The following is a 25,977-nucleotide window of genomic DNA, read 5'->3' on the forward strand; positions in this document are numbered from 1 at the left end:
TGTCCCACAGACAAGAACAAATGCCCTTGAGATAAAGGTGCAACTTCCCCTACATTGGCATTTCCTTAAGGATAAGCAACTTTCCCTAGGCTAGGAATGGATTGCTGTGCTCCCCTGTGACCACCCAGCTCCAGACAACAGAACTGCCACCCTGCTGTGGCCACTGAGACAGCAGACCTACTACCTGCTGTGTCCATCTATAGCTGTGTGCCAACAGAGCAGTCTCATGACTGTTGTAAACTGGACATTTTAATCATATGTGAAACATGCTTTTTGAGGGTGTATAACCACTCTGTACACCTGACTTCTTGAGTGCCCTTTCTTCCTTGGGGAAGGAAGGCCCTGGGCTATATGGTCCTCAGGTTTGGCTTAGAATAAACTCAACCCAATTTTAATTTATAGATTGGTTATGGATTATTTTCATCAATGACATCATATTTTTTCAAATGTCTTACATTATGAGAATTATTGCCATTAGATAAAAAGTAAACCCAAAATTAACTTATTAGGTACACAAAAGTGAAGACATTATTTGGGTTGATTGTGTTTATTGCACATTATATACAGCAAATGACTCATTTGAAAGGATAAGAAACTACCATGAAATTATTGGAAATGTTCTCTAATTTGAATTCAAATATCTTGCATTCTTTTTTTCAAATATTATTCCAGAATGGAATAAGAACCATATGGATCATTTGTGTCAGCACTGAAACATGTTCCTTAAATACAAGTAGCACTCCAAGGTTTCATGTCTTTTCCCATGTGGTAACTGTTGGAAGAAGTTGTCCACAAATATTTTCATGTTTCTGCACAGTCCAGGATTTCCAAGCAAAGAGCACTGAAAAACAAGATTAAAGAATGATTGAAACATGCCTTAGAAGTTAGAGGTAACGTATTGTGCCAATTTAGATTTAGAGACTTATCTTCTCCAGATTTATTTGCTCTCATTCCAGAGTAGAGAACTTCCTCTCCTCTAACAGGAAAACATTTGTTTATATTCCAAAATAAATGTCTTTCATTCTTACTCCCTCTTTCTGGAGGGGAGGAGGAGGAGGTGTGTTAGCCTCCCTATATATGCTTTGGGTTTCATAATTTTAGAATCCTTTCCAGTGGTGCAACCCTGCTGCAAACACAGGTGACTATCTGGCCCTCGTTGCATTACTCTTTGGGTAACTGGAGAATAGGAACTGCTGCTAAGATGCTTTGTTAGTAATAACCAGCCTCTACTCAGAACTGTATTTGCTGTCAGACTAGGTAAATACATACAGGCCTGCGTGTATGCACACATAACATGCATACATGCACGCATGTATATAAAACTCTTCCTTCCTCTTGAAATGCTCACTTCCTAAGTCCTCATCTAGCTTCTTTGCCTGGAAAATCATACCCTTCATCTAGAATCTGTTGGTGTCCCCTCTTGAGTGAAGTTATTCTTGAGAATTCTGGGACAGTTGTCACCAATTTATATGTCCATAGCACTTTATGAGTATCTCTTCAAGTACTTATCACTTGACGTTATAATATTGGGATTAAAAATGTCTTCCCTTTTAGAATTATAGTCCTGAAAAATGGTACCCATATTCTATTCATTGTTTTATGCTCTATGTTAGCTCAGTCCCCAAAATGTAATAAGTGATTAAGAACCAATGAATGAATGAATGAATGAATGAATACTAAGTCAGAAGCCCTAGTGGTCTTTGGGTCACAAGAAGATCATGATCTTGGCCATCTCAAGGTCACTAATCAATTTGTACAAGGATGACATTTTTAAATATGATGGGCATGCTGTGAGTATATGCACCACACATGGAATAATTTAGAATCAGTCTGATTCATATGTATTACTGATGGTGACTTATTTGCGACTTGGTTAGTTGATTTAAGGGTGAAGATATTAAACTGGCTAATTGTTAAAGAGGTATAGATTCTGCTTAGCTAACCTAATGGACCTTTGTTGTCACTTTCAAAGCACCCTCTGAGCTCATTACCTCAACTATAAACCAGACACCGATCCATTTATATCTATATATATATTAGTAACGACTGACTTTTCCCAATGAACTGTAATTAAATCATTCCTTGATGAACCAGGGGCCCACAACACGACTCTTCTCTAATAACAAGGGCTTCTTAATATTTCATCAAAGTTTAAACAACGGCAAAAATAGAAGCTAAGTTCCCAATTTATGAAAAAATATATATTTTCAAATACTTGCTCTTAATGTATAGAGCTTGTGTAGTATTTAAATACTTGTTTTTCCAAAGTGCCACAAAGTTTTTTGAATGAGAAATTAATTTGTAAGCTTCACTCACTCTGCCTTGTTTTATGACACGATTTTCACTAGAACCATGAGATACAGAGTAATTTGATTGATTAAGGAAGAGGTAAACATCTCATATGCGGTTCAGATCAATGACAAAAGCAACTGAGCTTGTGGCTATTCTTTTTTTATTCCATAAAAGAAGAGAAGATGCAGAAAAATAGAAAGGAATATGTGAAACAAATTCTCTGAGCAGCAGGCAATCGATGGATACATTATAAATATAAAATAAAAGTAACATTGCTTTAAAATCCTGAAAATTTATTTTCAGAAGGATGTTGACCATAACATGTAAACAGAATCACAGGCAGTTATTCAAAATGTATGGTGTTTGGCCTCGGCCTCAATTCTCCATATTTTCAGATTGGGACCATAGTAATTCTCACTTTTTCCTACATACAAATAAAATAAAAAATGATCATGAGGCTGGCCCAGTGGCACAGGGGTTAGGTTCACATGTTCTGCTTTGGCGGCCGGGATCGCCAGTTCAGATCCCGGGTGCGGACATGGTCCTGCTTGTCAAGCCATGCTGTGACAGGCATCCCACATATAAAGTAGAGGAAGATGAGCATGGATGTTAGCTCAGGACTAGTCTTCCTCAGCAAAAAGAGGACTATTGGTGGCAGATGTTAGCTCAGGGCTAATCTTCCTCAAAAAAAAGAGATCAAAATACATTTAAGCAACACGAATATATAGAAAAAGAGAACTTTATAGATTATTGATTACAGATTCCTGTGTGTACCTTCTAACATTGCTCCTTTGCAAACTTCCATATGTAGTTCAACTGACATCATCACATTTACTATTACTAGTCACCTCGTTCAGATAGGAGTCTGAATTGGTCCTGTGATTGCATTGCATCTTCTAAAAAAGTAACACCAAATATCCTCAAATTTATAAAGTACTTTCTATATATTTCCCTATGAGTAGCTTCTCCCTTCTTATTCCAAACTAGCCCTTTAGTTAAAATATAAAAACAACTAATGGCCAGTTGTGTTAACCAGGCTCAATGTACTCCATGGCACTCTTTCTCCCTAAAATCGCACACTTTTTTCGTTCAGAATAAATGTATGTTTGTGTGTGAACTATTGATGTGCATACTCACAAATGTATGCATAAACATGTGTGCACATACTTATATGTGCATATTCAAAATGACGAGAATTAGTACTCCCCAAGCCTCTTCCCAGATATGGTATTCCAAATGATCGTGGCAGAAGAAATGATAGGTGGGAGGGAGAAAGAAAGAAAAGAAAAAGTCTGAATTCATTTCAGTCACTTTGAGTAAATGTTTTAAGTTTTCACTCTGCATTAAAAAAGAAACAGGTGAGGTGAACCAACGGCGTGGAACAGCACATCACTGCTTTAAAGCATCGTCCACTTTGCACCTTCATTTTCATGTTATAATTTCCTTTCCTTTTCACTGTGAGCTCTTACAGAAAACGACTTCTAATACATGCGGCACTTTGGCTATTACAGAGATGCCTGCTATTATACATTATAGGTCCAGCTATTCTGCATTTTATCTTCCATGACTTTCCTTTAATGATAGAGCATTGTGAAGAAGTGAGCACATGTCTGTATGTTTCAGGAGAATATATTGGAGTTGTTCAAAGCTACTGTGTACGGCAAGTAGGCTTGTACTAGATGAGTGATGTTTCTCACTGCAATTTGGAAAGACTCAGTGGCTGTTAGAGAGAGAGCTTAGAGAGACTTTTCTGTCATGCAGAAATAGAGTGGTTTTACCTTTGTCCTGTTATCCAGCTGCCCTGAGAGTAGATAACAGTGGTCAGAGATAGCCTCATTATCCAAATGGAAGCAATAGCGGCACTGTTCATCAGCTATTCCCAGCACACAGAAGGCCCTCTCATTGCCTCTCTAATTCTCCATCTTCCTCCCCAGGTTTATCAAAAGAATTGCTCGTTATAATATACACACATTACCATTCTACTCTAGTCTATTCTCCAGGCAGTTATAAATGCACACAAAGCCTCTTGTTATTGCGTGATCCACACAGCAAACTAGAAAATACCTCTAAATTATGTGTAATTGTCTTTTCAGCATATTCAGTGCTCTACAGCTTGGCATTTCTGAATTTGGATATTCTTTTCAGCAGGGTATCTGTTTTGCTCTGTGACACCATTTTTTCTGCCCTTCAAGAGATAGCATTTATTTTAAAATGCAATATATCGAATGAGTTATTTCTGCACTTCAAATGAGTAACCCTTCTGTATTTAAATTTTAACTCAGTAGTTGATTTACTTGAACATTCAAGTTTCATTAGAATGGAAGCTTAACTATTCTACAAATAAAAGTTAAATACCCTACCAACTCTTCTGTCTTTTTAATTAAAATCACATTTTTAGAACTAAAAGTTACCTAGGAGCCTCAGCCTGAGTTACTGAGGTTATGAGAGTGCCACTGAGAGAAATAAGCTGTTTACAAGGGAGAGATGATTGACTTGGCAGGGCTGAAATGACATAATTAATTTGACTTTTTTAATATTGGTGTGAAGGTGACTGGCATACAAAAGTGAAAATTTTATGGACAATGAGAGATTATGGGGCCAGAGTTTCTGCGTCAAAACTGGATATGTAGGCTTAAGAATCATTCAGTCCCACATATAAAGTAGAGGAAGATGGGCACAGATGTTAGCTCAGGGCTAGTCTTCCTCAGTGAAAAGAGGAGGATTGGCAGCAGTTAGCTCAGGGTTAATCTTCCTCAAAAAAAAAAAAAAAAAGAATCATTCACATTTACGTAATATTTAAGCTGTTCAAATAACTCAGTTCTCTGAGAAAGATGGAGGTGTAGAACAGAGACATGGGTAATGTTTCCAAGTAAGTGAAATAAAGGAGGATGAGCCAGGGAAAGAAAGGAAAAGAGACAGAAGTAAAATGTGTTATGGGTCAGCTCTGTGTTGGGCGTTTTGCCTCCATTACTTCATTTAATCATCCCAACGTTTCCATAGAACAAGTAATTTTGCAGATTTGATGGATCAAAAATTTTGTCTCAGTGAGATTGAGTAACTTGATCAGGCTCTAATCATTAATAGAAGGAAAGTCAGAAGAAGAAAGGATTAGAGAAGGAAAATGGGATGGAGAGAGTACTGTGCCAGGAAGGTAAAGCAAAAAAAGTTAAAGTAAGGCTTAAGGGGGATGGAGTTCATAGTAGCAAGTGCCAAACATTGATATTTAGAACTGAGTAACGGTTAGTGAGAATGTTTACAGTGGAAGTGTAAAATTAGGGTTGGTTTTTCATTTGTTTTGACACATTGTCTAGAATCCACAGGCGGTCATTAAATTTCTCAAAGCTGCTTCCCTGGTTTAGCCCAAATTTTTCATCCTCCCCAAATAGTTCCTTTTATTTTCTTTGTATTGCCTGGAATTTGAGTGAGAATTCTGATTACAACCCCAAAACAGAAGCAGCAAAAATTACAATATTCGGTTCTCTCAAGAGGAGACTCCACTGCTAATTATGAGCTATGTGATGTCAGTATGCTGAAATGGGGCTGAACCAGAAGACAAATGGGATAGTTATTACAAGGTAGTGTAAGACATTTTTAAGCTTTACAATCTTTTAAATGGTATAACATGGCCTTGGAACATCATATTACTTACTTCTGTGTTCTGATGTGGAAAATGAAAATAGTCAGTAGAACAATTGAAGGATTGTCAAGCCAGACGTGTTGCCGCAATCATCAAATCATCCCTTGTGAGACTAAGGAGCCCACATGCACTGGGTTTTGGGTCTTGGTACTGCACCGCCCCCCCCCCCCACCCCACCTCCAACTTCTCAATGTCTTTATCAACAGATTTTATCAGTGACTGTTCCTCATTGTTACTGCCATACCTACCAGCCTGGTCCTGGTTCAATTTCACTCTCTTCAATATTATTTCTATCTCAATTCCTGATAATATCTACATACAAACTGCTTATTTATTAATGTGTTGAACCCTTCTCCTCCGATGACTTTGTCCTCCATCTCACTGCAGTCATGCTCATACCATAGATTTATCATTTCCCATAAGTTCAATCCCTCTGTAATCTCAAATCATGCATCCCTCTCTCAGATCACCACCTCCTATATCAGCAAGTCACTCTCTTACCTCATCCCGAACAATCATTTTATCCAAAAACACAGCCAATGCATTGATTCTATCACCTTTTCACAGCCCCTCACCCTGTTGATTTCCTCTCTCCCCTTTTTACCTAGTTTAAATCCCCAGTCAATACAAACACTCTTTATACTTCTCTTGCTCTATTCTGCTTACTTGAACAAAGCACAACCCAACTCCATCTACTGGGTTTCTGAATTCATTCAGTTAAATAGGGCTAGAGATAGCACTAACTGGTCTTGAATTACATTCATGAACACAAACTTCAAATGAGCCTTTTGTGGCACCTGGCAATCGTGCTATCCATTCCTAATGTACCGATGTACCAATGCTGTAATATACTTTCTGCACAGATGACTATTTCACACCTTTCCCTTTGCCCTCAAATCTCTGACACCTCATCCTCCACTCTAACTCTTAGCTGATGATTTTGTTCCTACTTCACTAGGGAGGAGTAAGAAATCAATCAAAAGAGAGCTTTTATAGACTCCACCACCTTATCTCCTAGCTTCGAGCATCTACACCCATAGGTGTCTGTTTCCATAAAGGACGTATTCAGGCTCTTTTCTAAAAAACTAATTTCCCTTTTAATGCATTATCCTTTCACCTACTCAAGGGCAATGCTTCAGCCATGTTTTCCTTTTTTTCCATCCCCAGAAAATTTCCCTTGTCTACTGGATCATCCCATTAGTATATAGCCACGTTATTACTTATCCTATCTGAAATACGTTAAAGAAAAACAACAACAATAGCAAACTTCTCTTGGCCTAATTTCTTCCACCCATTTTTCCCTTTGTATCAAAGATTTTTCAAAAAAGTTGCTAAGACTGTTGTGCAAATTCCTCATCTCCTACTTTCTCTTAAACTCAGCTCCAATTAGCCATTTGCCTTTGCCATTCCATTGAAACGTCTTCAAAAGATCATCTATGGCCTCCATTTTGTTAACTCCTATGAGGAATTTTCTGTCCTCACCTTATTTTACCAACAAAGGCACTAGGCATAGTTGATTATTTTCTGATCCTTGATCGTCTTTCTTCACATGACTTTGAGGAAACCATATCTCTTATTTGTTTGTTTGTTTTCTTCCCTATCTCACTAATCACTTCTTCTTAGTCTCCTTTCCTGGATTTTCATCTTCTCCTTAGCCTGTCAATGCTGAAATTCCCTGGGTTTCACTTCTCTCTTCTGAACTCCAGACTCGTATATCTGACTGCCTACCTAACATCTCCATTTAGCTAGATAATAAAAACCTCAAGCCTAACATGTTGAAGAGGAACACCCAATTTTTTCCCCAAAACCTACTCAATCATTTTCTTCTCTATCATTGTTGCTGATAAAGTCAGCCTTCTAATTGTTCTGTTTCAACAACTTTGTTATCATCTTTTGTTACTTTTCCCCTCGTATTTCATATCATACCTGGTAGAAATCTTTTTGAATCCAGCTTCAAAATATATCTACAATTTAACCACTTGACACAAGGATCTACTGCAAGTTGTAAGACAGTCTAGGAAGAGAATATTTCTCTGAGCACATTGTTCATTGAGCAAAATCTTATTTCATTTTGCACAATGAATAAATATGGTCTGTAGTATATATCCACCACTTTATGCAAGAGGAGTTGATAAAGAAGAAAGGATGGCACTTGATCACTTGTGAACTTAAGTTGTCAGGCCCTGCCTAGTTCTCCTTAACAGATGGCATGGAAGCAGGAACTGTAAGAGAAGAGAAGCAACACATAATAAAAGGCCTTTTAATTCTCTGTTACCCAATTTACTAAAGTATAGCTCAATGAATATCCTGAAGTGATCAATCAGGTTGGTAACTTCTTGTCTCTTAGGGAGTAGCTAGGAAGAAAATAGAAATGTTTGGAAATTCTTGATATAGAAAAATGTATTATCTCTCCCCTATTGTTTCTTGTTACATTTCTCTTAAAATCAGGATGAACAAGGTACTGGCACTATGGCTTAGTGGTTAAGTTCAGCACACTCTGCTTTGGTGGCCCTGGTTTGGTTCCTGGGTGTGGACCTACAACGCTCGTCAGTGTCCATGCTGTTGTGACAATCCACATACAAAATAGAGGAAGATTGGCACAGATGTTAGCTCAAGGTGAATCTTTCTCAGCAAAAAAAAAAAAAATTCAAGATGAACAAAATTGAGCATATTTATCTTCCCTTCAGTCCTTCTTTCATCTTAGATTGGTTTGACTGATTTGAAATTTATATATTGAATCATACAGTATGGTTCTACTTTGTGTCTAGATTATTTCACTGAAAAATTAATTTATGAGATTAATCTATATTGTGTGCTCTTATGGTTTATTAATTCTCATAGCTTTATATTATTACTTCATTAAATAAATATACCACAATGAATTTATTTATTGTTCTCTTGGTGCATATTTGATTTTTTTACCCAGTTTTTGGTGCTTTTGAATAGTGTTGCCATGAAAATTTTGATACATGTCTTTTGGTGAACATGTGAATGCATTTCTGTTGAGAATATACTTAAGAGTGGAATTGCTGATCATAGGACATGTTCATGCTCAGCTCTAGTGATATTAACAAAGAGTTTTCCAAAGTTGTTGTACCAGTTTATATTCTTATCAGAAAAGTATGAAAATGTCAGTTATTTCACACTCTCACAAATATTTAATATTATAAGTTTTCATGTCTTTTTAAAACTTAATCTAGACATTCTGATGATTAGTGATATCTTATATGCTTTTAATTTTCATTCCTTTGATGAATAAGGAGGCTTTCATACATTATCCTTCCGATGAATTTCCTATTAGAGATTTTGGTTCATTTCTTAAATTAAATATTTGCTTTTATCTTATTCTTTGTAGGAGTTCTTTATATATTTTGGATATAAGCTCTTTGTGAATACATGTGATACAAATAATTTCTGTTGCTCTATGTTTTGCCTTTTTATACTCTAATAATGTATCTTCTGATAACTGAAATTAATAAATTTAATAACATTTATTTTATGGTTATTGCTGTTGTTTACTAGTTTAACATATATTTGCATAATTCAAGATTATTATCTTTTTCAACATTATCACTTAGATTGGATCTTTATTGTTTTACCATATACATGTAGATTTAAAATTCACCCAGTGTTCATTTGTGCCTTATGTGAGGTGAAGATCAAGATGCTTTTATATAACATGGCATTCAATTGACACAAAAATATTTGTTAATAAGACCATCCTTTGACTACTGAATCCAGGCACATCTTTTTAATAAGTAAAGTGACTCTTTACATGGAATTATATTTTTATATTCTGTTGTTTAAGCCACACAGTCTATGATATTTGTTATGGCAGCAGTAGCAAACTAATTTAGTCTCCTATGATTTTGATGATGATTGAATGGGATAAAACGTGTAACACTTTGTGCAAAGATCTAACGTATAGTACATTACTCAGTGGTTAAAGAAGAAGTGTTCTAAATTTTAACATTAGTTAGAAAATGTTTCTTCTGTAATTTCCCTATCATTTTAAGTAAACATTTTATCTTAGAACAGTTTTTAATTTATAAGATGGGTACAAAAATAGTACAAAGAATTCTGGCATATCCCACACTCAGTTTCCCCTATTATTAACCCAGTCAGAATCCCAATGACATTCTTCAAAGAAATAGAACGATGAGTCCTAAAATGTATCTAGAACAACAAAAGACCTTGAATAGCCAAAGTAATCCTGAGAAAAAAGAACAAAGCTGGAGGTATCACACTCTCTAACTTCAAAATATACTACAAAGCTATAGTAATCAAAACAGCATGATACTGGTGCAAAAACGGACACCCAGAACAATGGAACAGAGCTGAAAGCTCAGAAATAGAACCACACATCTATGGACATATGTGTTGTCACTGTGCCTTACTGCATAAACACAACTGTGGAATGAAATCCTTTTCCTTCTTTTATAAATACATGCATGCACATGCACACACAGAAATGTATATACTCATAGAAGACATTTGTTTATTAAACTTTATTGAATATCTGTATTTAAAAAAGATTTATCACAAATAACTTTAAATAAATAAAAATAATTTAAAAATGAATGTTTGATAATTTTCCTTAAAAGAAACCATTATTGGGGCTGGTCCTGTGGCCTAGTGGTTAAGTTCGATATTCTCCACTTTGGCAGTCTGGGTTTGGTTCCCGGGCTTGGGGCTACACCACTTGTTGGTGACCTTGCTGTAGTGGCGTCCCACATACAAAACAGAGGAAGATTGACATAGATGTTAGCTAGGGTGAATCTTCCTTAAGCAAAAAGAGGAAGATTGGCAACAGCTGTTAGCTCAGCATGAAGCTTCATCAGAAAAAAAGAAAGAAACCACCTATTCTGCAATCCAGGCTCTGATCTCCTGCCAATTGTTAGCTGCCTTTCCTGTCTTCTGTCACCCTTCCTTCCCAGAAAAAATTTAAAAAGCAAAAGTTTTTAAAAAAACCAAAAACTTCTGTTTTATTTGGTTTGTGAACTTACAATGTTTCCTAAAACTGTATCCTATAAAATAAAATGTCTACCCTTGGCTGATATTGTTTCAGGTCAAGAGTGGGACCTGCTAGAGAACTGGCACCATGATAACTGTGAAAGAGCTTCTGGTTTTGAATATCAAATGCTTTTATGTACATGTTCTTTTTTAACCCTCACGGACACATTGTGAGTTAAATGTGTTTTCTCATTGTACAGATGAAGAATTGTGGTATCAATAGTTCAAACAACTAGATCCAGAGTCACACATTTTCAGTTAAAAAGTGTAAGGTCAGGAATTTGAACCCAAATAGACTCCAAAGCCTGGAGATATATATATATATATATATATATATATATATATTATATATATATTATTATTTTTTTTTTACCTAATCCCATGTCTTTAGTTAAGGGCTTAAACTGGTTGTTCTGGTGCTACTTCCCACCACTAATTGTGCTCTAGCCTACCGAGCAGGGGAACAGACAAAGCAGTACATTTTCCTGGAAGGCTGCAGCAATCTGGAGAGTGGCAGGAATGCAGGTTTGCAAAGTTAATGGCGAGAGCCAAATGAAAGTTGTTTGCCATTTTAACAGATGTAGCAGCTACTGGCATTACTTCATCTGTTCACTTAGCAGGTGGACCAGCTGCTGGTATTAACACCATCCAAAACAGGGTTGGATGGTGGAGCTAGAATTATGAATAAGACAAAACTTCTTGTCTCACTACAGTTGCTTTGACAGATATTGCATGGTCACGGTATGCCATCATAAACTGGAACTTTCCCATTTATAAGCAACATAGTTTCTCTTTGCAAACACCAACTTTTTGTCTTGGACTTTCTTTGTGTGCAACTGGTCCAAGGACTTGCTTTGTACTCTGTGATCTTCAGTAGCAACCTTAACTGACGAATAAGCTTCAGCCCATCAAAAACTGTTGCATTTTCGAGATAGCGGAAAAAAATTTTACTTCTTGACATTATTTAAAATTCTGAAAAGAGTTAAAATTTAACTGATTACTTTGCCTTACATTCAATTTGTCCTGAAGCTGGTGAATATTATTGTAATGAAAATTCATAGGCAGTTAGTTTGCTAGCATGTAAGCAAAGAATTAGGTATACATGGGAGATTTTCCTCCTGTAAATCTTGACTTCAAAATAAATGTTTTTATAATTTTTTGTTTAAGCGAGGAGGATTGGCTCTGAACTAACATCTGTGCCAATCTTCCTCTATTTTGTATGTGGGATGTGCCATAGCATGGCTTAATGAGCAGTGTGTAGGTCCACACCTGAGACCCTAACTCATGAACCCTGGGCCGCTAGAAGTGGGGCACACAAAGTTAACCACTATGCAACCAAGCTGGCCCCCAAAATAAGTATTTCTAAAAGAATTTTCAATTATGAGTATAGTAATGAAGTGTCTATATGGAAATAATCTAAAATAACAACAAAGTGAAACACGCTTATGAATTATTTTTTTTCTTTCATTGTTTTCTCCATAATTCACACAGCAGCTATCACAGTATACAACAGAGATCAGTGCTGTTTCTCTGTGTCGTATATGATGATCATACCAAGCAAGCAATCTGATGGTCACATGGGCTTCAGAATCTCTGCACCAACACAGAGCTATAAAGTGCTTAGTATAATGCTGACACTCAATAAAACCTGAGTAACTGGTAGTGATTACTGCTGAATGTTTGACTATGTATATGTCACTTGTTTTTTATAGAAACCTAGAACCAAGAGCACTACATATCTAATGAAGAAATCATAAAACTGTATATAAAATTCTAGGCATAGAAATTCAATTTACCTCTGTTCAGATTTTGTTCCTTTCATCACCTATTGTGGTACCTATTTAGATAACCTAAACCAAAAAAAAGGCAAATGATATTTCTCCATCTTTTACTATAAGAATGGGTAACTGTTTACACGAAACCGTTTCCTTCAGAATTGTTTCTTACAGCACACCATTGACACAGATTAAATTCAAAGGGACAGTGAGGTGTTTTCACACACATGGATTCAGCACTGATCTCTCAGGTAGTCTCTCTTCCTTTCAAATACTGGCCATGGAGCAGACGTTTTTATTATAACATTGCAGCCATTTGTTGAATTTCACTCATATTTAACTGGCAGACATAGAATTTTATTTTTTGCTAACAAAAGCAAGATGGGAAGTGGTCTTCAGAACGGGTGACAGTTGACAGCTTCTGCAAACAGGCACCGCGATTCTGCAGCTGGTGACAACGCCTAATGCTGCAGCTCCATAGACTTACACTGGCTGGGGGCCAACCTGCCTGTTGGAATTCAAAGAACCCATCTGGATAAAGCTCCCCTGAAACTAACCTGAATGGAGATCACAGGCTGGCACAGTCCTTCAGATTCTAGGTATTGTTCACCTTTTATAAAGGGCAGGCCATGACAGTGACAAAAGAAAAAAAATTGTATTATCTATATTGACAGATTTTTTTTCCATTGTTATAGATGTAAAGGAAAACACAGGAGTCAAAACTAAAGAGCCAAAAAATGGAGACCCTTTATGTCTTGAACATAAATTATGTTTATGTTTTATGCTTATGTTTATGAAAATAATTATCGCAAAAACTTTAATTTAAATTAGGGATTTAAAGAGCATTGTGTTAAGAAATGGGACACTTACATGAAGAAAAATGAATGTTTTATATTTTAGAAGTTATTCTTCATGGATGATTATCAGATTTAGGGAGGCTTTAGATGAGAAGCTGGAAAATATGCTTATGTGTGCCTTTTTGTCTAATAGTGAAGTAACTGACTTTTTGCATGCTTTATTGTCTGCATTAAGGAATGGAAGGAGAAGAGCTTCAGAAGGTTTCTTGAGCTAAGCTTTGGTGAGCTACCATCTGGGAAAAGCCATGCATCTCTCCAAGCTTTAAAAGCCACAGCAGACTCCTGTGAGCAACATATAAGTCTCCATGCTCCAGGAGTCGTGCCCTGGGAGCCCCATTACATGACATAGTATCAAGCCTCAGTATGCAATCTTCTCACAAACAACCGTACTTAGATGGAAAAATTCTGGATTATAGTAGGAGGTCTATTAGCTCTCACCTCAGAGAGTACCAAGACTCATCCTCTTGTGCCTCCCTATTGACCTTGGTCATTGCCTCTATGAGTCAAAAATAGGCTATGTTATGTGGGAGTACCAAACCATTTCAAATCCTTCATGGCTTATATCAACGGAGATGTATTTCTTACTCACACCACAAGGGTGTTTTAGGTAAAATATGGCTTGCATCCAGGTTTTCTTCCTATTGGAACCTGGGCTGATAGAGCAGAGTCAATGCGAAACATTGCTGAGTATTGTGACAAAGGGAAAGGAAGGTGGGAAACTACGGTCTTACTCTGAAAGCTTTTGCTCAGAAGCGATAGGTCACTTTTGCTTACATTTTATTGACCAAAGAATGTCACGCGAAGCCTCAGTTAACATCTACTAAGTAGTATAAAAAAAACTTTAAGCCAATTTTTTTCTAGTTTAAAGTGTTTCTAGACTAGTAATGTATCCAGCTGCCTGGGAGAAACAAACGCAAACCATTTACAGAGGATGAACCTTCATTTTAAGTCTCTAAGAGGTCAGGCTGACAGTTTTTCAAGAGAAATGGTCAGACGTTCATAGTCAGATATTACCAAACACAAAACAATAAGAAAAACGAAAAACCCAAGCTGGCATAAACAGATCCCCTAAAACTTCAAATATCAAAATGATCACAATAATGTAAAGAATGTAAAATACGTTTACAATGTTTGAAAAAAAATTAGTGTGAGAACATCTGCAGGAAACAGCAACATGCCACTTTTACAAGTTTAAGGAGAAGAATTGGAAAATATTACGGTAGTTTCAAAAGATAAAAAAATGATTCTACATTGACTCACAATAAAACTCCTATCAAACTAAGAATATAAGAGAATTTACTTAACCTGAAAAAAGAGATGTCTTCAAAATCCTAAAACAAACTTCTTTATGTATGTTGATACATTGAAAGCTTTGTCTTTGAGATCAGAAGTACAGCAAAGGTGCTTATTCACATAACATCCTTTAAACGTTGTAATGGAGGTAGTAGCCAGGTCATTAAGAAAAGAAAAAGAAGGAAATTAGGAAAAAGGAAACCATCTGCCATTATTTGCAGGTTATAAGTAGGTTTACAGAGAATCCACTATACATTTGGAACAAAAACTTACAAACTTAAATAATTTATACAAAAAATTTTGGAACAGAAAATTTAACTTAAAGGATGGCAATTTTTAAGATATAACATTAGTATATAAAAATTAACTATATGTATTCCTGTAATTCAATTATATCCTATCAATAATAAACATAAAAAATAAATTTTATTAAATTAGCATCAACTTTATTGCATAGAAGTGAATCTAATGAAAGTCACACGTGAGAAAAATTATTTAAAAATATACAAAAACATTAAAGAAGATATAAACAGAGAATAAAACTTATTTTCTTACTATGGAAGACAATATTGTATAGTTATCAATTCTCCTCCAAACTTTCTATGGAGCCAATGCAATCTAAATTGGAATCTCAATAGGTTTATTTTTGTGGACTTGACAAGCTGATTCAAAAATTTATATAAAATTCTCAAGGACCAGGAATAGCCAAGTTTTTCCTCTCCTTTGAAAAAAAAAGAAGTTGAAGGATTTACCCAAATGGATATAAAACATTATTATAAGGCTATAATAACTAAGCCAGAATGTTATTCATGTCAAGATAGCAAATAGATCAGTGGACAAAACCTGAAGATCCAGAAACTCATCCATAATATATTGACACCTGTATTACTTTCCTAAGGCATCTGTAACAAAGTACCACAAATAGACATTTATTGTCTCACAGTTCTTGAGGCTGGAAGTCGAAAATCAAGATGTTGGCAGAGCCACGTTCCCTCTGAAAACTGTAGAGGAATCCTCTCTTAACTCTTCCTAGCTGCTATGGTCTGCTGGCAATCTTTGGTATTCTTTGGCTTGTAGATTCATCACTTCAATCGTTTGGCTTCACCTGGCATTCTCTCTGGGTGTCTCTCTGTTTTCACAGGACCATCTTCACACAAGGATACCAGTCGTATTGGGTTAGGGCCACACCCTACTCCAGTATGACCTCATCTTAACTAATTACATCTGCAATGATCCTATTTAAAAAGAAAGTCTGAAGTGCTGGGACTTAGGATTTCAATATGTGAATATTTGGGGACACAATTCAAATCATAAGAGTAACATTAAAAGAAATTCTTTAAAATTTGCTTAATGCATTCAATATATTTAAGGGATACAGCTAGTCTGGAAATCTAGTGAGTGCCCTTAATGTTTGAAAGTGAACATTTTTCAACAGCATGGCTATGTAAAAAAAACTGTTTACTGACTCACCACAGATATTGAGGTCAAAGAGAAAAGCTAAAGCACTGTTATACTGCCGTTAAATAATAATTTGTCTCAACTTTCCATCTGGGAGAGATATATGAGCAGTTGGTTGTTCTGCACGATATTGGAATTTTACAGGCAAAATAAGTAAGTGAACTGTTGAAGAGGTTATTTTAAATAGAACATTTTCAAAGCTTTGGATATGATTGCCCAATTTTATTATTTTTAGATGTTTTCTAGAAAAACAAGAATAGTTTCAAAACAATGGAAAGTAAATAACCCCCTTCAGATAAGAGCAAATAGTTAGAAAGAATGAAACTATACAGTCAGGGGAAACTTTTGAATATCTATGACACATTAGTGGTTTTCCATTTAGCTTCAAAATACTTGGAACAGAGAATTCAACAACACCCACTCACCCACCCACCCTACCCCAACCAGAATGAAGTCTGCTGTTTCCTCACCATCTTACCTCCTAACTCCGCTTCATCACTCCTACTCAACTGCATTGAATTTTCCTAATTTTTATGCACACAATTATATTGCCTCTTGCTTAGAGCTTTGCAGATGAGGCATATCCATTGATTGACTGAATTTAGTTTTTTGTAGCCAAATTTAGTGAGCAGTCCTATATTTTCTAGTCACTCATATTGAATCTTAGGAATCTTAGGCCACCTCCAGAAAACTGTCAAAAATAACATCTAGAAGTCATATGACATAGTCAGTTTCTTGAAACAACAATAGCAAAGCTACCAGAGACTGATGATTTAAACACAACATTTAAAAAAATTATAATAATCTTCCCTATTCCAGCTTGACTCCCTTCACTTTCTCTCATAGGGATTTATGCTCTAATCATTTTATTACAAAAACTTCTGAAATAATAAGCTTAAAAAACTTTTGGAACTTTATTAGTCTTCTTTCTTATTTAATGGGAAAATATTTCCACTGATCAACTTATGCTTTGAAAAGCTTTTGTGTTATCTTAATGATTTTAACTCGAACAACCTATGCTGTGTTTAATTTTCACCTAGGGACATTAATTTATTATATCCTTTTGGGAAATTTCACAACTGATATTACATCTTTGCAAATCTCCTGGTCAAGAAAGCTGTTCTTTAATTTTCTTGTTAATTATCTTATATTTATGAGGAAATTATGGTTGGGTATGTTGTTTTTTTATTTATTTCTTTGTTTTTTAAAAAAGTGTACTTCTGTGGGACTTTGAGAAACCACACTAAGGGAATTTCCCTTCTTTTAGTCAGGATTCCTTGATGCATTCAGTCAATACGTATATAAAATTTAGTGTTTTGTGGATGTAATTAGGGCTTGGGTTAGGTTTAGATCGAAGTTACTACCAATGCACATGAGGCATTCACAGAACAGAAGGGGTAGGAATGCCAGATTAAATACAAGACACCCACTTAAATTTGAATTTCAGGTAAACAATGGAAGACATATTTTTAATATAAGTGTATCCTGTACATTTTCACCATGCCATGTTTGATGCTAATATATTATGGGACCTGAAAAAACATTCACTTACAAATGTCTGAAACAACCTCACTGCGTGGGGTGGGGAAAAAACATGCCAAGCTAAGTTATTTTGGAAATGAGTAGAATCTCTAAGACTCAGTGCAAAATAAATTGCATATAAGCACCATACTGTAGCAGGTAAAGTTGTTTTCCAAGAGGATATAGGTTAACAATTCTGATACAAATATACATATGTACTGGAATTAAACAAGTAAGTGAATGATGACAGATGCTGGGTGCTATGTTTCTCACTGTTGGAGTGGGAGGTTACAAGAAAGGAGAGAAAGCTAGAAAGATTGTGTGTTAATATATCTAAGCTGAAGACATCAGTATAAGCTCATGTTCACCTTAGTATAGTTGCTTACATATAGAAATATTCATAGATACGTTTATACACACAGGTTAGTATACACACATATATATCCTTGCTTTGTCAGGCAGAGAACTTAGAAGGAAGGACACTCCAGTAGCAACAAGCAATTGCCTTCCAAATCTTGATTTCTAATACTGTTCTACAGTAAAAGAAAACAGGATTCTTTGTAGAAATGGCAGACTCTAGGATTTGGACCGGGAATATACAAGACAAGAGTGAAATATCTTGTAATGTCTGACATAGGAAGTGCTAAATACACACACACGCTAATGCGAGTATGTCAAGGGGACATAGGAGCCAATTGAGAGAACTCCCAATGATCAAAGTCGGACAGTTGGACACTAAAATAAATAAAATTATGTTGGATTATAACCCAAAATATAAAACATCTACAGGTCAACACTCATATATGTGACTGAGTAAATAAGTAAATGGAGAAGTGATAATTGTCTCGTGCAGAAAAATTCCAAATAATTTATGTAGATACTCCAGCATTCTTACAGTCCTGCAGTTAGAAGTGCAACACAGGTCTCACTGGGTAAAATTCAAAGTGTGAACAGGAATGCATTCCTTTTTGGAGTTCCGAGGAATAAATCCTTTTCCTTGTCTTTGCCAGCTTTTAGAAGTCACCCCACATATCTTGCTCATGGCTCCTTTCTCCATCATCCAAGCAAGCAAAATTGCATCTCAAGGATTATTCTTCCGTAGTCACATCTCTTTTTCTGACTCTTCTCCACTTTTAAGGACTCTTTTAATCAACTGAGCCCAGCTAGATCATCCTAGATAATCTCCCTATTTTGAGGTCAGCTGATTAGTGACCTTAAATCCATTTGAACTTTAATTCCTCTTTGCCATGTAAAATAACATATTCACAGATTCTGGAGATTAGGACATGGATGTCTGTGGACGGCCTTATTGTACCTGCCACATCCTTCAAGGAGGTGAAGCTCAACTCACCACTCCTTGAGTGTGGCCTGTACATAGTGACTTCCTTCCAAAGAGTGCAGTCTCGAAAGAGGGATAAAAGAGTAATTTTACTGTTAGAGAAATCTGATCCATATTTTCTCTGCCACATGATAAAATTTAGCACCAACAATGATACGAGGTTGACAGTATGTATCCTTGATGTGATGTGATGAAAATGACACTTTACCCCTGTGGTCTTTCTCCCAAAAATACATAACCTCAATTTAACCACAAGAAAAATGTGAGACAAATCTCAACTGGGGGACATTCTACAACATACCTGACTGGTACTTCTCAAAACTGCCAAGATCATCAAAAACAAGGAAAGTCTGAGAAGTTGTCATGAGAAGGCTAAGGAAACATGATGAACAAAAGTCATATGTATCCTGGATGAAATCTTGGAACAGAAAAGGGGCACTAGGAAAAACTAAGGAAATCTGAATGAAGTATGGGCTTTAGTCTATAATAGTGTGTCAATATAGATTTGTTAGTTTTAAAAATTGTGCCATACTAGTTTAAGATGTTAATAATCTGGGAAACTTGGTGTGGGTATGTAGAAACACTTTGTACTGTCTTCACAATTTTTCCATATATCTAAAACTGTTCTAAATTTTTTTAAGTGACATGTCAACCCATAAATACCCTATTAGAGGAGCTAAGAGAAACACCTAATCCAATTTGGAAAGGTTGTAAACATTGCCTCCTTCCAGTGGAGTTAGCTTATAAGGAGAATATTACGGGATGAAAAGAGGCAAACCATCAGTTCTGATACTATTCCAGAATATTAACTCATGGGATGGCATGTGTGAGCTAAACTGGGGCAATCTAAATAATGGCAAATAAACAGAACTGTGGAACAAAGCATTAAATGAAAGAGTACGCAGCGAAAGGTGGGAGGATAGGAAGGAACAAAGTCATGTAGGACATGATGCTACGGATTTTGAGTTAAGTTTTATTAGGGAAGACAATGTATCTGATGAGAGACCTCGTTTGATGAGAGGCTTATACTTATGTGTAACCTAAATCCAACCTATTGAGATTTAAGCCATTTCTGCTTGATTTGTCTTCAGGAAAGCAACTTAACCGACACAACAAGTTTCTCAATGAACTAGATTTTCTGTGGGCTTGTTTATTTCCCTCATCATTGGTCATCACTCCCCTCAGTCCAACCAAACAGAGGGTGGCAAACAGCAGGCCTAGGGCTTTATGCCTTTTTCAAAGCCTAAAGAATTTATTATCTGGCCCTTTAGTAAAAGGTTTGCTGATCCTGCCTTAGAAATAATTTTTTTCCTTTGCTAAAAAATGACACAGCAATCAAAACAGTGAAAATTATATTAAAATATAGCCTTTTCCTATTAATATCTAAGTATCTGGAGTATTTCATTTACATAGAGTTGCAACCTCTATTTACAGAGATGAAACATATGACTTTTCCACCCTTATTTGTTCTGTAATGCTATTGCAGTAATCTCAATACCAAGAGGTTACTGAAGTCACTATTTTAGATAAATCAACAAAATGAATAATGTTTCTGGAAGAAAGAATGAAGGAAATTAAGGAAATGAGTAAAAGAATGAAGAAAACTACATCTTAAGTTCAAAAAGGTATTCTAGGTTGCTGGGACATGTGATGTTACTGTATTTCATAAAGCCAGAGTTATAAACGTATGTTCTGAGGAGGAACTTGATTCCCACCTGTGTTCCTTCCCTACTAATATCTTTTGAAGATAATTTAAGGAGTCCCAATATTGGAACTGCCTCTGCCCTTCAGTGGGAATGCCGCCCACATGATTTGTAGATTGTAGAGGGATGGGGTTGGGGAGTGGAGTTTGCACAATTTAGAACATTAAATAACATGCAGAAATATCACTTTCCCCATCAAAAGCCAGTAACAATAATGAATGCATACATATATGTGTATATACAATGTATATATATGGTATATGTATATATGGTATACATATATGTGGACATACAATGTATATATATGGTATATGTATATATGGTATACATATATGTGGACATATATGGTTTGCATATACTTAGCATTAGAAAATATTTTTACTATTACTCTTTCTTGACTAGTTACTATATTTAGAAACATTGAATTACCATAACTGTTTTGCCTTGAAGGATTTCTTAAATTTCTGTATTAGCAAAATTTAGTAGGAATAATTTCTATATTAGTTAAGTTCAGTAGAAAGAAACCACCTACTTGTATTAGGTAAACAAGAGAAAAAGGCCACTTAAATTGGAGAGGGCACCAAAATCCGTTAAATAACAGGTATTAATATTTTTTAAATGAGTCCATGATGAATTTTTCCCCAAGAATTAGGGCAAATTCTTTCCTTTCTGGGAACATTTGTTTTAACAATGCAATTCACTTTTTTATTTCTTACTTGAAGTTCGAAGCCTCTGTATAGGTTTTCTTTCCTTTTCCTCTACCTCTGTAACTCCATGTTTGTTTAAGCACATGCATTTTGTTTAATATTTTGGTGCTGTTTATTGAGACACTTTAATTTGATTGTTTCCTTTCCAATTTGTCTTCGCCAGGTGTTTCTTGACTGGAGCACATTTCCCACATGATAACATTAAAGGTCTAATTAATGCCTTTAAGGACATTGGTGCACAATTCAGTACCTAATTTTCTGCAGGGGGCATATTTAGGTGTTTAACTAGGTGGAACTCTGTGCCAAAGATTTCATTTGCATACAAAGTCCCTCTTATTCCTTTGTAAACACTCTTCAATCCAGAAACGAAGAATGCCTTCACATTACTTGGTATGCACTTTCCTAGCAGGCAGAGGAGTACAGAAAATAAATATATCTAAGCCACATTTCATCAGAGCAGAAACAAAAATCCTATTAGATGAGGTGTTGAAATATGAGGTCCATTTCTTGGGAGCAGTGAGGATAATACTCAGTGTTTGAAAGTGGAGGGGGGACCTGCAGAAAAAGCTCTGCCTGAAAAACGAATGCTTTGAAAAATCACATCTGAGATGCAGAGGACCTTAAGAAAAATATGGCATCACATCAAGCACAGAGAGGAAAGCTAAATCACCAGCAGGCAACTGCTGGCAGAGAGCAGGCCAGGAAACAAAACTCTTTGATCTGTCTTGGCTACAAGGACCGGGAAAGGGACCATCTCATATGAAGGCTGGGACAATGTTCCTAATCTCGTTTCACTTTCAATCTGCTTTGAAACATAAACGTTGTGGATGTCTTAGATAGTATTACTAATAAAATATTTGCTTAATTATTAGCATATTAAATCTTTTAAAAATTGCATTACACCCCAGGGTACTCAAAGACATGATTTATCAGATATGGGGATAAAGTTTTAGCCCAATTTCCACATCCCCTCTACAAAACCATAATCTTTATCAGCACTTCACTTTTGACATGGACAACTGACATTTTCTCAACCTTTGTAAAATGCTAGTATCAAAGCGAAAACTGCCTGGATAAAGAACAAAGTTAAGCAGAAAAGGAAGACTTTACTCAAGGATGTTGCAATAGGGCCTAGAGATCGGAACTCAGTCTGAGCTCAACTTCACTGAAACGAAAAGCTGGAAAGTTTTTAAAAGCTGGTGTCGGGGCATCACAGGCCATCTGTGTTTGCTAATTGGTTATACCCAAAGGAAAAGTAAACTTTGTTATATCTTCATTACAAGAAGTAGTTTTACAACTTGGAGCAAGACACCTTCCAGAAATTAGGCTCCTATCTTCCCGCAGAAACTGAGAGATAGGGGCTCTATCTTCCTTGATGTTCACATTTCAAAGGGCTATCTGGGAGTCATTGAGAAAGATGTTCCTGGGTTGTAGAACTGGTGAGAAGATTTTGAAAAGATGTACATCTCAAAGGGGCAGAGAAAGAATTTACAATGACAAGGTTTCTAAAGTAAATTCTCTAAGATAAGGGAAATCAGGGGTCTAGAATTAGAAGGAAGCCTGTCTAAATTTTACTCAACCTTGAAGGGGACTTTAAGATGATCTTGATCGCTAACCAAATACAACTTTGAAAGAAATCCAGCAGACCCACCCCCTTTTAATCCCACTGTTGCCCCTATGTCTCCCCTTAATATAAATTTTGGAGTCCTGACTTTCTAACCTCCATTGTTAAAAATAATAAATACCTGTAGGCGTTCTGTTCTTTGTCATTTACCATGTCATATTATGTAAGTACTGTATAGAATGGGTAAGAAAGATTTTAAAATAGGAATCAGATATTAAAATAAAATTCTAATAATCAGAATTACCGAGTAATGTGAATCATAATATTTCGTGTTCTTGCTTTCCCTTTATAGCACACCTATACATTAGTCCAGAGGGCTTCTCAGAGATGCTAGATTTCGGCGACATCAATGAGGAAATGTTAACTCCAAATTCTGTCTCCAGTGCTGGACTGGCTGCATAATTTGCAGTGCCCAGTTCAAAACAAAAATATAGGACCACTTATTAAAAAGTTATTTAGAATTTCAAGATAGCAACATTGGAGCATTAAACCAAGGGAAGGGCCCTTCTAAATAACAGCACAGGTCTCCCACCTGTGAAGCTGGTCCTCCTCAAATGCTACTTTTCCTTTAAGAATATTTCTATTATCCTTACCCAGATATGAATACCTATCTGATGAAATCTCATGGCACTTTGTTCTTTGTTTCACCATGTATTACAATAATTTTTAATCATCTTTTTTTCATGATTACATAGATGTCATTTGAGAGCAGAGTACATGTTTTATCCCTCAAAACTGTGTAACACTTTTTATTTTGCTTTTGTTTTTATTTAGATTAACTTCAAAGTAAGTAATACATTATGTGATTCAAAAAACACAATAACATAAGAAAATTATATATTGCAAAGTCTTAGGCTCATCCTGCCCCATCTACCTTGTTTCTAACTCATCCCCCACCTCCAGAGATAACCATTTTGTTAGTTTCCGGGTGCATCCTTCTATAGTCTCTTTAAGCAAATGTGAGCATATATGAATATATATTTCTAGTCCCCCTCTTTCTTATGAAAATGTAATATGCAGACACACATACACACACTATTTTGAACTTGTTTTTCACTTAATCATGCTAGAGAATGTTCCATATCCTACAGAGTCTTTTCTATGTGCTATGTTCCAGGTTCAAAGCTGCTTGTCTATAGCCCATACGATTGAAGGAGAGATTGGTTGGTGGTGAAATCTTTGTCTCACGTTTTCTTTCCTTAGCGTCTAGTGGGTGTTGCACTAGTGCTTTATAACATTAAATGTTGCCGTGAAGAAATCTGATGTCAGGATGATTTTCATTCCCTACAAGAGAATTTTATTTTATTTTTCTGACTGTCCAAAGGATTTTTTTAATAAACCTACTAAATTTACTAGAAAATATTTCAGCTTGGTTAATGTTTTGTGCCCTAATAAAGATTCAAATTTTTTAAGGAAAATGTTTGCATTACATTTATTTACTTTTATTGTTTTAGTTTTCTTTTTTGTGGATTCCATTTGTGTGAAAATCAATGTCCTTTGACTATATTCTGAAATTCATATTCTGCCCGATCATTAATATCACTTATTTCATTTTGTTGATTTTTCTCAATTTTACCTCACAAATTCTTTCCTGTGCTTTTCAGGAGTTTATTTTCCATATTCCCCTTTTTAATTTAGACAATTTATGAAACAGTTTGGTCTTTTTATTTTTTCCATTATTTCCGTAAATCTTAATGGTTCCTTCTTTCTGATATCTAGCCATATCTTCCCTGAGTGTTTATACTTCTGTTTTAAAAACTTACTTCTTAGTAATGATTTCACTAAGGTGTATTTTTTTAAAAGTTATGTGGGCATATTTTGCCTGTACTTTTTGTATGCCTTTCAAATGAAATACACTTCTAGTGAATTTTGCTTTTATTCATTGGTGTCTGGATGCTATTATTTCTGCTTTGCTTGTAATATCTTTTTAAAGGATACTATATTTATACTTTTTTATTATTTGTATTTTAATTAGTTAAATTTATCTGGGTCATATATTAAGATAATATGACCGAAACGGTGAAGAGGCTACAGACTTTATCAAGTTTCTCTCTTCAACATCTTCTTCTTTTGCTATAATGACACATTCTTTAAAAGATGGCCGTTCTGGGTGACCATGTAACGTTTACCTCTCACTCTAGATCTGATCTGGATTGGGAGACCTTCTGTTCTTACGTTATCTCAAGCTCTGGGCTAACAAAAGGGATACCCTCTATTTTTCAAGTGTTCCCTTTACTTTCTAAGGCATTCCTTTCTTCCATGAGTTAAGTCTTGGACCCCAGACTCCTTCTACCTCTTCTTTCTCTCCTACTTCTCCAGGGATTGAGCACTGTTTGATTCAATCTGTCTCACAACACCTCAGACTCAGAAATTATGTATCTTCCAGGAGAATATATTTGCTTTCAATCTTAAGCCCCTACACACACGCTGATCTTCCTAGCACACTGGCACACAATTGTGGCTGCCCACATCAAGTGTCCTTGTCTTGTTTTTGACCACGCTTAAAGTGTGGATGTTCTGCATGCACTAGTCTCATTGAAGAAGTAGTTTATATTTTTTCAGGTTTTTTTTTTTGGTCTTGTATGATTTTCACACAAAAAAGTAGGGAAATTTGGGAATAAGCTGCTGCTCTGTTTCCACTGAACTTGGATGTTTCTGCCTAATGCTGGTTAAAACACAGTGGATAACAAGATTCAGAAGAGATTTTCATGTTCTTACCGCTAAACCCTTCTATTCTAGGAGTTCCCTGCTGAGAAAG

At 35.8% G+C, this 25,977-nt stretch overlaps 1 long non-coding RNA gene across 1 annotated transcript in view; it reads right to left on the reverse strand.

The window, feature by feature from the left end:
* Positions 1-541: 541 nt before the first annotated feature.
* The window catches only part of LOC139084681 (uncharacterized), a 172,151-nt gene continuing 146,715 nt past the window's right edge, over positions 542-25,977 (reverse strand). Inside the window, exon 3 of the long non-coding RNA XR_011542250.1 lies at positions 542-841. This is a non-coding gene — a long non-coding RNA (uncharacterized lncRNA). The remainder of the gene's footprint in view (positions 842-25,977) is intronic.

This window comes from Equus przewalskii, chromosome 1 (genome assembly GCF_037783145.1).
Source record: "Equus przewalskii isolate Varuska chromosome 1, EquPr2, whole genome shotgun sequence".
NCBI lineage: Eukaryota > Metazoa > Chordata > Mammalia > Perissodactyla > Equidae > Equus > Equus przewalskii.